General features: G+C 24.5%; 1 protein-coding gene across 3 annotated transcripts in view; it reads right to left on the bottom strand.

Annotated features, from left to right (window-relative positions):
- LOC129616236 (limbic system-associated membrane protein-like) overlaps positions 1 to 17,231 on the bottom strand; it is a 92,196-nt gene that overhangs the window by 70,311 nt on the left and 4,654 nt on the right. The gene's annotated exons all lie outside the window — the stretch shown is intronic.

Genomic DNA, 17,231 nt, shown 5'->3' with positions numbered 1-17,231 from the left:
ACTATTGAAGTTGTACGGCAACTACCAAAAAGAGCCAAGCAATTTTAACGAATTTCATCAAACACATTGGCCCTGCTAATGTATTCGCTTGTGTGAAATTTCAATATTACAGCTTTTATAGTTTCTGAGATATAGCCAAGTAACTTTTGAAGTTGTACGGGAGCTACCAGAAGGAGCCAAGCAATTTCAATAGCTTTTATAGTTTTTTAGATATAGCCAAATAAGTTTTGAAGTTGTATGGCAGGTACCAGAAAGAGCCAAGTAATTTTTACAAATTTTATTAAACACATTGGCTGTGCTAATGTATTCGGCCAATGTGTTTATATACTAATATACTATAATGCTACCCGAACTAGTACCCCGACCATATCCAATTTAAATAGGGTTCTGGCACTTACAACAATAAATCATTTGTGAAAATTTGATGAAATTAGCTCAATTAGTTTTTGAGTTATCGCTGGGACGGACGGACGGACGGACAAACAAAGCTAAATCGACCTTTCGAACATACGTTCGTACGGGTATAAAAATGAGTATATGAAGTAGATTTGAGCTTGATATCTTAAGGTTGGTAGGAAATGTGTATTACGATTACTGGGCGGTAAATTCCATTCAGTTTATCATTAAAAATGAAACTGGAATTTAAAAAATTTTTGTTATATCGATTGGCTTTATTAAAATAATTTTGTATTACGCCACATATTTAATCTATAAATCAAGAGCTACGTCTCATAATCGTCCATGTATATTTGTTCTAACATTTTTGAGTGGTACACCAATGGGTCGAAGACTTCTTTAGGAACTGTTTTGGAGTTATTTGACTCTAGAATTAAATATTTGAAGCTAATGTGAACGTCTGGAGATGTCTTTCTTCCTTCTTGAGGTGCATGCCATTGGTATATACACGCGCTTTAATTTTGAGAGAAGGTTTTAGTTTTGAGTTAGCGATTGTGTCAGACAGTTGTGCTGCTACGAGTTGCTATCTCAGCACTGACCTCATTACCGATCATTTCTGAATATTGTGAGGCTGTGTGGAAAGATTAAATATATTGGTCTGACACGTTGTAATAGAAGGCAATGAAGGGATTGAAAATGTCATTTGCAATCACCAAAGTATATTCTGGAAGTGCATTTGTCTGACGGCTATTAATTCAAAACATAATTATTGTCGGATTGAGTATTACATGAAGATTTCAAAATTCCAAAAGTTTTCCTTATAATGTAACTCGATTACGTTCGTAACGTTTAATGTAAACCCAACTAGACAATTATAAATGCGTTTTCCAAATTCAAAACTGGTTAACATAAACTCATTTATTTACAAGGATAGCAAATAATTATTTAAATTTTTAGTTAAAAATCTACGGCAATTATTCAAATATCACCATTACGATATACGAGTATAGAAAATAGATAATGGAATGATAAAATTGTATCCAAAAATCTTCATCAAATAGAAATTCTAATCCTTTACATAATTTACCTATTTTCTATATAACACTATACAACAATATACAAGCCCTACATATAGGTTTTTGTAAGAAACTACTATGCATTAATTTATTACAGAATTGAGATTTATTATTTGAATTTGTAAATTTAATGTTAAATGGTAAATAAAAGTCTACTAAGACTGTACCCAAAAAAAAAAGTCTGAAAAATTACCAGGTTCTTTATTTTATTTTTTTTTTATTTTACATTTTTGGTATATAAGAAATAATAAATTTTGCACAAAATTTTCAATTATAATATTTAACACATCCCTCTTGAAAAATAATTTGAATTTTATAACCCAAAAAGAAAAGTTCAAGGAAAACACTACACACACACAATTTACAAAAAAAAAAAAACCCAATATTATTAATCTAAAATGAAAAATTTTAAAATGTTCTACGAGTAGTTGTTCTGTTTTTTTTTATTATTTTTTTAAAATGTTAAAAAACATCTCTATTTTTTGTTCATTTTTGGAACAATATAAAGAACTAATAAAACTGTCTAAAATTTGGGTTTTAGAAATAATTTGTATTAAAGTTTTTTTTTTTTTTTTTGTAGATATTGGCCTAAATTTTATTTTAATCTTTAAATTTATGTTAATACCAAATTAGTGTTAATTCTCAGTCTAGATATTAGATACTATTTTTCAAGTGATCTGTCTGTCGTATTCTGCACTGGTTTAGATTTTTTTTAAGTTTGAACTTGTTATTATGAGAATTATGGTGCTTGGCAACAATATAGTGTAAAGAGAAAACTTAATTAGTTGTTAGGACTTTAATAAAATTATGCTAAAAGGGTGTTCAAGGTATAGGAATGAGAAGAGGAAGTGAAAAATTTCCGATTTCTGCTAACTGTTGCGGCTATCTGTTTTATTATCAGAACTTGATTCTGAATGAGTTACATAAGCAGGCCAAAGCTGTAATGTCTAATTATATTAAGAAAGAAGGCCAGGGGCCATCGATTTATCGACCTTTTGCATGTATATTTATACATCATTTTGTGCAAATTATCGACTCCGTCCTTTTATACGTAGTCCTTTTATATTGTAGTCCAAAACAATTTCCGTTTTTTTTAGGAAATTCACTAAAAATTTTTCGGTTCATGTTGAACAGTAGGTAACAGAAATACATTTTTAGTTTCTTTTTGGAACATTCGAGCAAATTGCAAAATCATTAGTAAAAGTAAATATTGTAGACTTAATTTTATTTAAGAACATATCATAGATCCCAGCTAGTATAATTATTTTCACTCTTATACGAAACAAAAAAAAAAATTTAGAATGATGATTCCGTTTGGAGGTACCGAAGTAGGTTGAATGTGAATTCAGGTTGATTACTGCCACACTGCTAATGTAAGGTTGGTTACTGCCACACATGTACCTGTTTACAGAAGAGTATGGTAGAGAAAAGTTAATTTTATTTATATTTTAATTTTTTATTGCAATTTATTTATTGAATATCTGCTTTCAATCATATTTTCGTGTCAAATTCCATATAAATTGCAAACTGCTTGCTTAAGTATGTTGTGTGTACGAAATAAGCGGTATACAAATCAAATTGCTTAGAATTGATGAAGTACGAGATATGTATATATATAAATTTTTTTTGTTTTTTAGATATTTATTAATTTTTAGGAAGCTACTGAAAATTTAGGATTATTTGCGTCCCTGGAAGATTTTAAAATTAAGTTTTAAAATTGGAAAAGAAATCCGAGTAAGCGGATGTCAATAGAATGGCTAAAAGGGCTCGAAATTTACTATAAATTTTTATATTATTAAATAAGTAGATATAGATTTTAATTTTTAAAAATTATTTTCAAAGAATCTACGAGATGACAGGAGTAGAACCTTGGAAGACCAAAAAAACGAAGTAAAATTCAAACTAAATTTAACGGGCCAGTAATTTTAGCGTTTCAAATCAAATCAAATTTTAAATTAGAATTTTTACTTCAGCTATTCTTTTTTAAATTTCTACTGATATTAGACAAACGATGAAAATTTTTTACCCACAATGAATTTTGTCTTTTTTAATTTTTTTTTTCATTTTACTAAAAATGCCCATATACCAATAAAACCTATATACTTACCATTCGTTGACATTTCATATAAATCAGAGTTGAAAAAGAAAAAAAATGAGGGAAAAAAAAATTAAATTTTTTTTTGAAAACATTTGTTCAGTTTTTTTTTTCTTACTTTTTCTTGTTTTTCTTATTCTTATTAAACCAATTTAGTTAACATGAAAATTTAGTAGGTGGTTGATATTATATTAGTTAAAAGAAGAAAACAACAAAAACAGAAGAAGAGAAAAAATCTATCCTGTATATATTGTTGTCCTAATAAGAAAGGAACACGAGGTAAAATAAGGATAATACAAATTCCTCCTTTTTTTTTACATTTTATATTTTGGTTTTTACTGAAAATTACCTTTTCATAGAATGAATTTTCACCTTTTTCTCAAAATAAACTAAAATATACTGCCAAGAGTTTTGTATACTTTTATACACACATAAATTGTATATGCATATATTATTATACAAAAAAATATAATATAGAGGATAATAAAGAAAGAAAAATTAGGTCTAAGTAAAAAATACCTTGAAGCTCTTTATTCACTCTTTGAATTCTTTTGTACATAGTTTTTGGGACGCACCTTTATTTTTTTTTATTATACAAATTTTATGTACCTAATAATAATGTTATATTATATACCTATATATAACTGTTATACACAAGTAGGTACCCACGTATGTACATTATATGTGTTATAAATATTTATACAAAATGAATGTGTAACGAAAATAATAATAATAAAAAAAAAATTCTTAAATTTTTATTTGTATATGAAGATGTGTATCTTACTCTTTAAATAATAAACAAAAAAAAGAACCAGGACCTACATAAATCTTAAAGAATGAATCCTATTTCACATTTTTCGTTCTATTGATGGCATTTTTAGAGCAACAAATAAAAAAAGGTATGGGCACGTTAGATACGTGTATATGAGTTTGTATGTATATGCATTGTGCGTCGTGTGTGTCTAGTTACCTACATAATTCTCTTGTTGCTCTGTGTTTTTTTCTCCCAAACATTGTAATATGTGTATGATTAACATGAATATATTACATATACTAACACAGACAAAAATAAATTTAAACAATATTAAAAATAAAGTTGGGTCAAACCAATGGTTCGTATTATAGCACTTTTCCATTCAACAAGTGAAAATACTGCTTTTAAATACAGTCTATGTATACCTAACACTCTCTTAAAATTATTTTCATTTATATACGAAACTATTTTTAGGATTGCATATATTTAGGATGAACGATTTGTGCAGTCTTTGAAATAAAGTAAAAATTAATTTAAATAGGGCTCAAGATAATGCTCGATTTTAAGGGTTAATTGCGTGAGTAAAGAAAAATAATTATATTTTTTAATGTCATGGAGACGACAACATGAGTGGGGATGGGGATGGAAAAAAATTTTCTTCTAACGAAATAAATTATTTGTTAATGTCCAAAAGCCCCTAAAATTTCAAGCTTCTACAGGTTGTGGTCTAGAAGAAAACCGAAATAAAAACTTTGGAAAAAAAGGATTTTAGATAACGGTAATTTTGAACGGCCATTTTAATTTTTTAAAGTTTAACTATAGTATGCCACGATAGGAGAAGTAAGCCACCGCCTTTTTGCGTTGGCAAAATTTGAAGAATGCTTATGGTTCCATTGAAACAAATACTTAAAAAAGGCCATTTTTAGGGTTTTGGGGTGGGATAACTTTTAGAGGGGATGAGACAGGTAAAAATTTTGTTCTATGGAAATAAGTTTCTAGTAAAGATCTATGTACATATAAAATATCAGCTTTTTATCTTGAAGGGTATAGAAGTTTTGTAAACGGACGGACGGACGGAGAGAGTGAAACTAATTTTAAACTTTTTTTCCGAAAATTCTAATAAAGAAGAATAGAGAGAAATAATGAATTTCAACCAATTAGCAGTTTAAACAATTTTTTTTTGTTTAATTTAAAATTACACATAAATTTTCTTTAAATGTAAGATAATTTTTGCAAAATTAATGATTTTTTGTCAAGATTTTTTCATATTACAGCTATAAAGACTAAAAATTTTAAATTTTTTTTTTAGAAAATATAAATCAAAGAGTTTTAAAAGTAAACTCGGATTAAATCAATTGCTTGTAAAGTAGCACATATTCCCTTCAACAATTGAAGACGCTTTGAGAAAAAGAAAACTTCATTAAAAAATTATTGTTCTCTGAATAACATAGGCACATAATATATTATTCATAAATTTATAGCATACTTTTAGGGGAAGAATAAAAAATTTAAAGAGACTTTGACATAATAGCTGACTATTGTTGAATTTTGACGACTAACTAGGTCAATTAGAAATTTAATATATAATTTTAATTTTTTATAGAAATTTTTGAAGGATATGGTTAGAGAAGAGAAAAGGATATAGGAATAAAGTATTGAAATGCTAAAAAAAAAATTATTCAATTTCAAATTCACCCTAACAGTTTTAAAACAATGGCTAATTTTGATGTTCACTTTGTCTTAGTGGATCTTATCATTCTAACTTTAAGACGCAAAAAGTTCATTTGTCTTCACTTGGTTTCGAAGGAATGGGCAGAATCAAATTAAGAATCACTAAGTCTTGTAAAATATCATCGAATAGTAATTATGACAACAATTTCAATTACTCATTCGCTAATTGAATTGGTAATAGCATTAAACATGCTTTAAACATTTAAGGTTGCGAGTGAGGAAATCGTATTTTCCAAGTGATTTTCCACACATATCTCTAATTTTTGAATGGCAATGTACAATAATTTCAATTTTTATTCCTTTTCAATTTTTCTAGGTTAAATTTTAAATGAACTTCTCTAATTTCATCCTTGTTATAATTTAAATTCAAAGAAATTTAAATTTAATTTTAGTACCTAAAACCATTCCCCAAAATCTTGTATTCATTTTTGGCATTTAAGTTCAAAGAATTTTTTTTTAATTTTAACGGCGTAATAATTAGTATTCAAGGTCTTCTTTTACAGAGTAAAAAATTTTTCCACGGTAACAAAATAAAAAAGAAAAAAGTTCACAAAGTAAAATTTCTTTCGTTAGCAATAAAATATTAATTTTTTACTTGTTAGAAAATATTTTAAAAATTCAGAAATTTTAGAAATTTCTTTGGTTTCTTTTTCATATGAGCACTTATATCTTAAATTTTTGTAAGAACTCATTTTCTTTGACTTTTAAATTTCTTAGATATTTAATGTATGACTTTCATAATAAATGGGTTCAAAAATTAAAAAAATTGTCACGGTAATCAAAATTAAAAAGTGAGTAGAATAACAACATGTTTCGCTACAGTTAAATTGTTAGAGACAAAAGAGCGTACTCGCTGCTGTGTTAAAAAGTGAATAGACACTTGTACTCTCTATGGGAGGAGTATGATGCGACGTTATTTGGTCCATTGTATTAATATGATGCAAATGATTCTATGACTCTCGAATCAATAATTTCATAAAAATTACTACAGGGTTTCTATGTGCACTTCTATATGCGTGTATAAGTATATGTAAAACTGATGAACGAAGACAATGCTCACAGCTTAAGCAGTTACGAGTTACAGACTTTAAATCAATTTTAAATTTTAAAGTGAAAATCCATTCCTATGCAGGATAAACGTATAACTGGATTTGATTTGAAAGGCTTAGAGCAAGTATTTTCTCAGGAATATTTACATTTTAGTTATAATCTTCCTATATTTTAGAATCACATAAAATTATTATGAAGAAAGTTCAAGAGACTTAAATTGTTGTTTTACATTTTATAGTATTTTTATGCACCAATGCAATTTTATTGTGCACATTTGGTTTAGAAATGGGCCGGTTGTTCGCAGAAGGAATACTACAATTTAAATTTTAACTCATACTGGACTTGTATACTAATGGTATCGGTTGATAGATAACCTGTTTTTGCAAGAGCATTGATGAGCCATCATTGATGAGCAAAAATATCTGAAAACGATATATGAACCATGATAACATCTTAGTAGGAATTTGGAAATATTTTTTCATTCAAAGATTGATTGCTTTACTCAAGTTTTACCATAATTGTGGGGACCTTTCTAATGATATATAATATTCGTTATGAATTAGATATTATGAATAGAATCAAAGAAATAGGAGAAAACAATTCTTGACCTTATCTTTATCATTTTATATTTATCTTTCCTTTTAACTGAAAACCTAAAACTTAAAGAAACATTAAGTGAAATTGATAGTGACGGGCAAGATTTAATTAAAGGAAAAAAAGAAAGAAAAATACCACTTTTATATTTTATTTCTGTGTCATGTTTTTTTACCTTTATTCTGAAGAGAGATGCAAGAACTGAAAGGAAAAAGAAGAAAGAAATTGTTTTTAAACATAAAATCATAAAGGTGAAATCAAGATCTCAACATCTCAAGGACTTCTTTATGTTTGTATTATTTTTTATCAGTACTCACTTATCTTTGTTTATGTCTCAAAATTTATGAAACTGTAAAACAAGATAAAAAAAAAAAACAAAACGACAGAAGAACTTGTTTTTTTTTTTATAGTAGAATAAAATGTAGGCCGTAGCGCAAAATAAAAAATAAAATTCAACTATAAAACTGTAGAAAAGTTTTCCATTTTGTTGTTTTCTGTAAATTTCTCTTTAATTTTCTTATATTTTTGAAGATTATGTAACCTTAGGAAATTTTATACCATTAAACTATTTTATTTAATTAATTTTTGATGATTTCAGTTTGGGTCAATGATGAACAACTTCATTATAATTAGAAATTTCATTCTATATAAGCATTTGGTATCTCTGCTTAATAAAGGTTTTAAAAATAAATCTTACTCAAATAACAAGAGAGAGAGAGAGAGAGAACTATAAAAAACTTTAAATATAATTTAAGTGTTAAAAATTTAGCATAAAACATTCTAATTCATAAAAAAGGAAGAAAAATCTAAATATAGTATTGAAAGTTTGTAAGAAACCAAAAAAGAAGCAATTCTTAAATAAAAATTTAAATCACAGCGAAAATTTTTACTTAGTGCGCGACATTAAATCTGAGAGATAAGAAAAACTTTTTTATTATTATTATGGCATTGTGTAGGTGAGAATTGTGTATAGTGTACCAAAGGGAGCAAAAAAATACTTAAAATAGTTTTTCAAACTCATAGGATGTGCTCTGATGCTGATGATGTACAAAAATAAATGGAAATATATTTTATTTGGGTAGCTATAAGGAAAGTTAGTGAGTTGTCATTTTAAACATTTTGTTCTCTTATTTAAAATTCATAATGTTAAAAAAATGAATATTTAAAGAAAAAGTCACGTACAGAATATTTTCAATTTTATTATTATTGCAATTCAATCCTTATATTTTATAGTTTAGGGTAATCATTTTATTCATATCAGTTAAATTTCAATTGAAAATCGAAATATTCAAGAGTCAAGAGTTTGAAAGTTTAAAATTCTTTGCATTTCTTAAAAATTTAACAAAATCTTTTAGGTGTTTTTGCATCTTTTATAATAATTGAAAAAATTGCATACTTTTAGGCAATGGAAAATTTAAAATTGATTGTAATCACGCAACACTACTTCTTGTATACTGAAATTGAAATTTAATTATCACATGGCTCTTAATTCACTTATTATGAGTGAATAATTATATTCGGGCTAAATTTAACGAGATGCGAGAGTAGTTCCCGGTATATAATTAAAATTAATACAAATATAAAAAATTTACTTGACATTTTTTCCATTAAAATTTTTCGAAGAAATTATTTTAATTTTTAAAAAAAATATTTTTTCATTTTCAAAATAAAAATTTAATATTTTTATTTATTAATTTTATTTCTTGGAAAAAATTCATTCGTCTTCGCATCACAGTGTGTCCCTTAATAATAAAAATAATATATAGATCACTGTCAAGAACATCAGCTGTTATACGAAAAAAAAAAATCGTGAAAAGTGAAATGAACAAAATATTGTGAACAATATTTTCAAAAGGACTAAATGAAAAAACAAACATAACAAAAATAGGAAAAATTTCTCTTATTTTTGCAAAAAAAAAAAGAAATCCTTAATATTTTTTTTAAAATCCATATATTTTGCAAAATAATCAATCATTATATAAAAAAAAAAATGAAAAAAAAATATATATGTATGTGAAGGTATGCTGTAAAATTACAACCCTGCTCAATGCACACACACACATATGCACATACAAAATACAACGTATAAAAAGAGAATCTTTTTTTTCCCCTGTTTTGAATTGCTTTCTGTAGAATCCTTCATTTTTTTTAATGAAAATTTTTTTCACGATTTTTTCTTGTTTGTTTGTATTGAAAAGGTTTTCGTTTTTATTTTTTAATGTCTATTTATGGATCCTTATAAATTGTTTGACATGAAACCTTCAATATTATTTTACTATTGAAAAATATATAGGATGATGTGATATGATGACAGCAGTGAGATTCAAGGTCAATTTTTAATAATAATATTTTTTTTTTTTGGAATGCAGTTGTAATTACCTATTTTTAAAATTATTAATTTATTAGGAATTCAAATCACATATTATCCGTGTAATCCGTATAGTGAAATTTTATATGTATTTTATGATTTTCTGATTTAGTGCATTGAAAGCGTCTATTTTATAGAAAAAAAAAAAATTTAAATTATATTAAAATTAAACAAGATTAATTGAATAGAATTCATTTAAAAATAATACAGGTAACCCTCCTTCCTAACGATTTCATTAATGTATTTAGAATTGCTCCTAATATTTAGAATAGAACTACTCCTAATTCTAAATCGCGTGTAATTAATTCTAATTTTCATTCCAATATTACTACTTTTTTAAATTACTATCTTTATATTTCTATAAATATATTGTAGGAGCTGAAACAACTAGATTTAATACTTTCAAGAACTACCAAGTTTTAAGAGAATTACTTGTGTATTTACTCCTATATATGAATTCCATTAGATCATTTTAAAATTTTTCTGTACAAATTTCAACCACACCGAAAAAATTTTCGACTAATCGAAACCTAGTAATACTTTCAATTACCATTTTTGATAAAAGGCACTGGTTCATAATTTTCTTTGTATAAATTTAGAAAATTTTCTCTCAAATCTTATTGGAAATCACATCGCTTCAGTAAATTTGGCTATTTTATTTAAATATTTTTAATTTGGCCAAAAATTATTTAAAAAAAAATTTTAATGTTTTTAGGTGAAGAATTTTAATTTAAGGCAAAAATTATTTGAGTAATAGAAAATATTCACCCCTTACAGTTTGAAAGGCCCTAATCTGGATTTAGAATTAAGTTCAGACAAATTTGTTGGCCATAAAACATTCCGAAAATAATTCAACGTTTAAAATATTCTGGGAGCAGTTATGAAAAGTCCTGTCACTACAAATAAATTTCAATTTGTGTTTCTTTCCTTTTTTTGTTTTTGTTTTGTTTTTCCATCAGTTGTTCCGATAAGAAATTGAAAAAAATATTTTATTATTTTTCCCTATATTTTCAATTTTTTTTTGGTTTACATTACCGTTGTTTTCTTTTGTAGATTTTTTACAGCAATAAATTAAGGTAATAACAGAAAATCAAAAAGAACAAAGAAACGACAAAATAAAATGTATAAAAAGGAAGAAAAAGAACAACAACAAAAAAATACATTGAATAAAATTAAGGACAAAAATTGATTTTTTTGTTTTCCTTCTTTTTGTTTCTATTCGAATTTTGTTGTTTACTGTTCATTACAAGGACATTTACCCGATTTATACATCATGCCTATTTTGTTATTATTTTCAATTTGAGTTTTTCCTTTCAATTTCTTTTTGTTATACTTTTGCTATTATTTTAAGATATTTTGGTTTGATTTCAATAAAAAAAAGAAAAAAAATCAAGGATATAAAATAAATGTATGCATATTATGTGTATGTGTACATAAGTCCTTTTTAAAGGTGAATTCATATAATATTATGGTATAGGTACTATAGAGGAAAAAAGTAAATAAATTTTAGTTGGCCCTGAATGAATTTTATATTACATGTTCCTATATGCATAAACTTTGATTAATGTTATATTATGGTGTACATTATGCAATAATTGTATAAGTTATTGCATAATAAATACCTTTAGTATACTGTAGCATAAAATATTTACTTAATATAGGCATATTAAATAATTCCAGTTTTGATACCTGTTACATTTTTATCTATTTATGGTTATTAATTGTGAAAATTTGATGCGTGATATTTTCTTTATTTCCTGCATATGAGCAGAAAGCTTGTTGATAGCAATAATATAAAATTCATTAATAGAGATTGTTCTTTTAATTCAGTTTGTGTTACTCTAGATGGCATCTCTACTAATTCACCATCCTCCATATGGGTTAAGTAAAGGTAATTGAATTAAAAACAAAAGTGTATAGAGTTTTAAATTTAGTTCTTGAAGGGTTGCGTATATTATGACTTCAATAAAATTTTTTACTGTACTAGGGCATACAAGTTACAAGTACAGGATTTTTCACCGAGTATTATCAAACCTTAAAATGCACTTTAATAGAGAAAATAAATTTCGTGCGTACTGCTGCTCTAAGAAAACAATACAGAATAAATTTACACCAATATTTGACCACAACCCTACTTTACTGTGAAAATTTTGATATGGGATAAACTTTTAGCCAGTTTTATTTTATTCAAAACTTACAATTATTTTTTGTCATTCAAACACAAAAACATTTAAATTTTTCTTCTGCCAGAATATTTTAAAGGTTAATGGGCAGGTGTTAAATATTTTGTGTATATATACATATATACATATATTGTAGTCGCGTATTTACTAAAATTATAAGTAACAATTAATTTTAATAATTCCTTTTAAAAATGGACATGTGAATAAAAAATTATTGTCATTATTAAACGTAGTCATTATCATTTTATGTGTGTTACAATTTACAAGCCCTCTACCAAAACGTAGTTATTAAATGTTACGAATTTTATAATTATTTATTTTTTATACTTTTTTTCGCCTTAATTTCCTTACATTATTCTATATTATTTGTGCTTTAAATCAACATGTTTGTATCGAATTTGTAAAGCATAAAGCATTACTATATGTTATATAAAAGAATGTAATGTATAACAGTTATTAAATGTGAGTAAGTCTTATATATCATGCAATAATTTAATAACAGTATAGTTTCTTTTTTTTTTAACACAAAGTACTTGTTGTTGTTAAATAAAATAACAATATAAATCGATATTATTTGAAGTTTTATTGAAATAGACCTTGACACCTATAATTTTGAAAAATTGTAGTTAAATTTTTTTGAAAATATTACTAAATTTGACCCATTTCTTTGGATTGATACAAAATATGTATGATATTATTGAGGTTAATATCAAAACAAACTCGGATCCAGTCGATTTTTATAAAGAGTATATTTTTCTTAAATTTAGTTTTCTCTCTCATTTTATATAAAATTAATGTGTTATTTACATTTTCTATTAGTTTTTAATTATGTCATTTTATTGCATATTTTTAGGATGAAAACAACAAAACAAGTAATATGAAGCATAAAGTCGAAGTTGAATCGGCGGGAATTAAAAAAACAGGAACAAGGAAGTTAATTTGCAGGAATATACTCGTAACAGAAAGGAAATTTTTAAATTTTTTGTACTACGAATTTAATTGATTACTTTTCTCTTTGTAGGTACATAGTATTCAAACTTGCTGTTTTTTATTGTAATATAAGCACAATATGCTGAGAATCCTATATAGAATGCCGCATTAAATGTTTACGGTCCAATGCAGCTTTATTAACATAATTTTAGTTAATTATACTTAAGATATGTTGAAAAATGTATTTGTATAACAGTTTAAAATCTGTTTGTATAATATTATTTAAAATTAGTTCTGTTAACAATTTTACAATAATTGGCAAACTAAATTATTCTAAAACTTTTTAAAAAATCATATAAAGCAATTAGATGAGAACAGTATAAGAATAAAAATAAATTTATTGCACAGTAATACTTGAAATTTGTTATACACTTAATTATTTTAACGAAATTATTTAAACAAAAATTATATTATAAATATTGGAATATTAAAATCATTAAAAGAAAAAATACTTAAAATTTTCAAAAAAAAATTTTTTTTTTGTATATAAAATAATATTCTTATATTCTTGTATATTTGCAAGAGAAAATGGCAATAAAGTAAAGGGAAACTTTTAATTTTATTTTTGGGAAAATTTTCTAATATAGTAATAAGTTATTTCTAAAGTACATTAAACATAAACTTTCATATTAAGAAAAAGTTATAAGAATTCTATTTTTGTAATATACTTATATTAAAAGTTCTTTTAAGAGCATTAAATAATTTTTGTTTAAAAAATTACTTATTATAAGTAAGTGTATATATATTTATGTACTTTGAAATATTATTTTGTTCCCACAAAAGTTTTCGTAATAATATAATAATTAAGTTCTTATATATTGCTACTGCCTACATTTTTGTTATTAATTTTGTTATTAGAAATAGAAGTGGGAATCAATTTAATTCTTTAAACTAATTAAAAGTTATATTCTTTTATATAATAATATTCAAATATTGGTTGTTTTATACAATAATTATGGAGATTTTAAATAAAATTGTTGTAAGAATATTAAATATTGAGCAACATAATATTTGCTATGATTTGTGAAAATAATTTAGAAGACTCTATGATTACTGCAATTGGTCATCAAACGCCTAATTGCACAAATAATAATAATAAGCAGAGGCACAAATAATTTTCCAATTTCTTACTGTTCAAATTAATTTTTATTTTCGAAAATTTAATAATGGAAAATATTTTTATAATAAAATTAAAGTTATATAATTTTATCTCATTTTGTTATATTGTGTACAATATCTTTATTAATTTTATATCACCTTAATTTTACCTAAAATTTAATTTAAGTAATATAAATTGGGATAGCCATTCTCTTTAATTATTTTTTTTTTATAATACGATTTATGCTTTACGATTTTATTCTATTAAATACACACAATTTCTGGCTAAATATATTTTTAAAGTATAACGATGAAACTTAATTAAAAAACACAAAATTTTTACTTGCTATAACATTCATTTATTACCAAAAAATTTAAGTTTTCCTTTATTTTTTCTATATTATGAATATTAAGTCCTTGAAATTATTTTCCTTATATACGAGTATACACATACATATATAGCGTTTATTTTAAGATACAAAATTTTGTATAACATAGAATTCAAGGTAACAAGTTTTTCCTTGTTAAATAGGGAAAAAAATACATAAAAATTTTTTTTTTTATGAAAAGTAAAAATCAAAAAAAAAGGAAAAAACAAAAATTAATATGAAATTAGTAAGGATCCTTTTATATTAATATTCTCATAAAATTCAAAATAAAAGAGGGTTTTAAATTTGGTTTATTACTTTTAGCCTCTATATACTGTAATAACTAAAATAATATCCGTATAGTAGCATTTAATGTAAAAATATTTCTATTTTAAGTACATACTTTTAGAAACATGTGGGTTTCTAAGAAGATTTTGAGAAGAAAAGAAAAACCTCACGTATTTATAATACTATACTTACAATAAAAATAGGAGAAATTTTTATTTTTTAACAATTAAATTGATACACACATGTGGAAATGATTTAGTAATATAAAATATATGTAAGTGATTTTTATTAAAACGCTTTAAAACTATTAATTAAAAGAAATTATGCGCATTCGCTTTTAGAACAGGGAAGGTCTATATAGAACGATTCTTTGATTGTTGTGAATAGAAATAAATTTTTTCAAGCCATTCTTGCACGTGTTGTATAAATTAAATTAAATATAGCAAACAATTGTTATACAAAGAGCAAGAAGCATCATATGCGGTTTTAAGCCATACTATATTTAAAATCTCAAAATTTCACTCTTCAGAGTTTCACATTTTAGAAAAGAATATTCAAAATAGTTTTTTATTTTATAGCCCAAAAATAATTGATACTTTTGGAGTTATTATTTATTTATTATACGAATTTCGAAAATGAAGCCAATTCTCTTCTCCGTTGCCTAAAGTTTAAATGTCCTTATTACAACACAAGCGAAACAATAATGAGAACAAAAACGAAAGAATCTTTTAATTTTGTTTTTGGAAAATAATTTGTGCTTACAACATTTTAAAAATTGAATGACAAATTACCTGATTTTATTGTACTCAATATTTTATTAATTATGATTAAAGCTGCAAGTGGCAATTTTAAAACCCAATAGTGGAAAAATTAATTGAAATATATTTATGAAATAAAAGCAAATCTGAATTGATTTAAATTCAAATTATTCAAAAAATTATAAAAAAATCATATTTTTTTTGTATCTTGATTGTATTAAGTCGGAAACCAACATTTGCACTTAAAATATTTTAATGGCTATTTTTAATTTAAAGTAATTCAAGCTAATTTTATTATTTTTAATTAATTAATAATAGTTTAATTATTATTTTTAGATTAAAAAAAGCAAAAAAAAAAATTTTAATTTATTTGAGTGTTTCCGAATAATTCTTAGTAAGATTAACAGTTTAATAATTATTAAAAATGTAGATAAGCCATAGGATAATTGAATTGAATTAATTAAATTATACTGAAAACTCTTAAAGGATCTCCTCCTCTACTTATTTGCTTAATATCTATAATTAATTCATCTAATTTCAATTGAATATGTTATTTAATTTTATTATGAATTTTCACCGCAAAAATTGAATGAAATTGTGGTTGAAAATTTTCCACAAATTTTAATTTAAAAAAAAAAAGGAGGTTTTAAATATGAATAGAGAGTGAGTGTATAGCAAAAAAAATTCATGCTTTTGAATAATTATAGAAATTTAAAAGAAAAATTAAAAAAAAAAAAATTTAAATTAATATTTTAAATTACCTTTTACCTATTTAAATTACTTTCATTCGTATACCAAAATTTATCAAATTATTGCATACGTTTAGGATGAGCACAATTTAAAAATTGAAAGAAACATAATGGTTAGAAATTTGTAGAAAATATATTTGATAGATTTAATAAAATAAACTTGGAATGTCTTATACAATTTAATGTGGAACACACATTTCAAAGTTTTTTTTTTGCTGCCGGAAAATGCTCCAAAAGTTATGCAGCATCATTTGTAATATATACAATTTTATCACAATATGTGAGTAATGTGCACTCTAGAATGAACAATTATATTCGTTCTAGAGTATGTACATTTTTTTTCTTCACAATTTTGCTGACTTCTCCTGAAAATAAACCTTATGATTCTTTCTGTGCTGTAACACTAATATTCTTCTATATTCTGTTGTACATACACTGTACATAATTACATGTTAATTGCACTTAATAAAAGTTATGTAATATTTAAGTACATTTATTTGTTCACATAACCTATAATTAATAATTAAAATCATGTATATAAAGGTTTCTATTATTTAGACCATAGGGAATATTTTTGTATGTAGTTTACTAATGAAATTTAATGTAAATTAACATAATTTCTTTCTTCCGCTTGCTTTCCTTTTCAATATCCTATATGTATATATATATATATATATGTATATGTACTATATAATTTTTTTTTATATATGCATATATACAATGGATAATTTTG

Source organism: Condylostylus longicornis, unplaced genomic scaffold (genome assembly GCF_029603195.1).
Source record: "Condylostylus longicornis isolate FDR11 unplaced genomic scaffold, ASM2960319v2 ptg000163l, whole genome shotgun sequence".
Classification (NCBI taxonomy): Eukaryota; Metazoa; Arthropoda; class Insecta; order Diptera; family Dolichopodidae; genus Condylostylus; species Condylostylus longicornis.
This window is presented reverse-complemented; position numbering and strand designations above follow the sequence as displayed.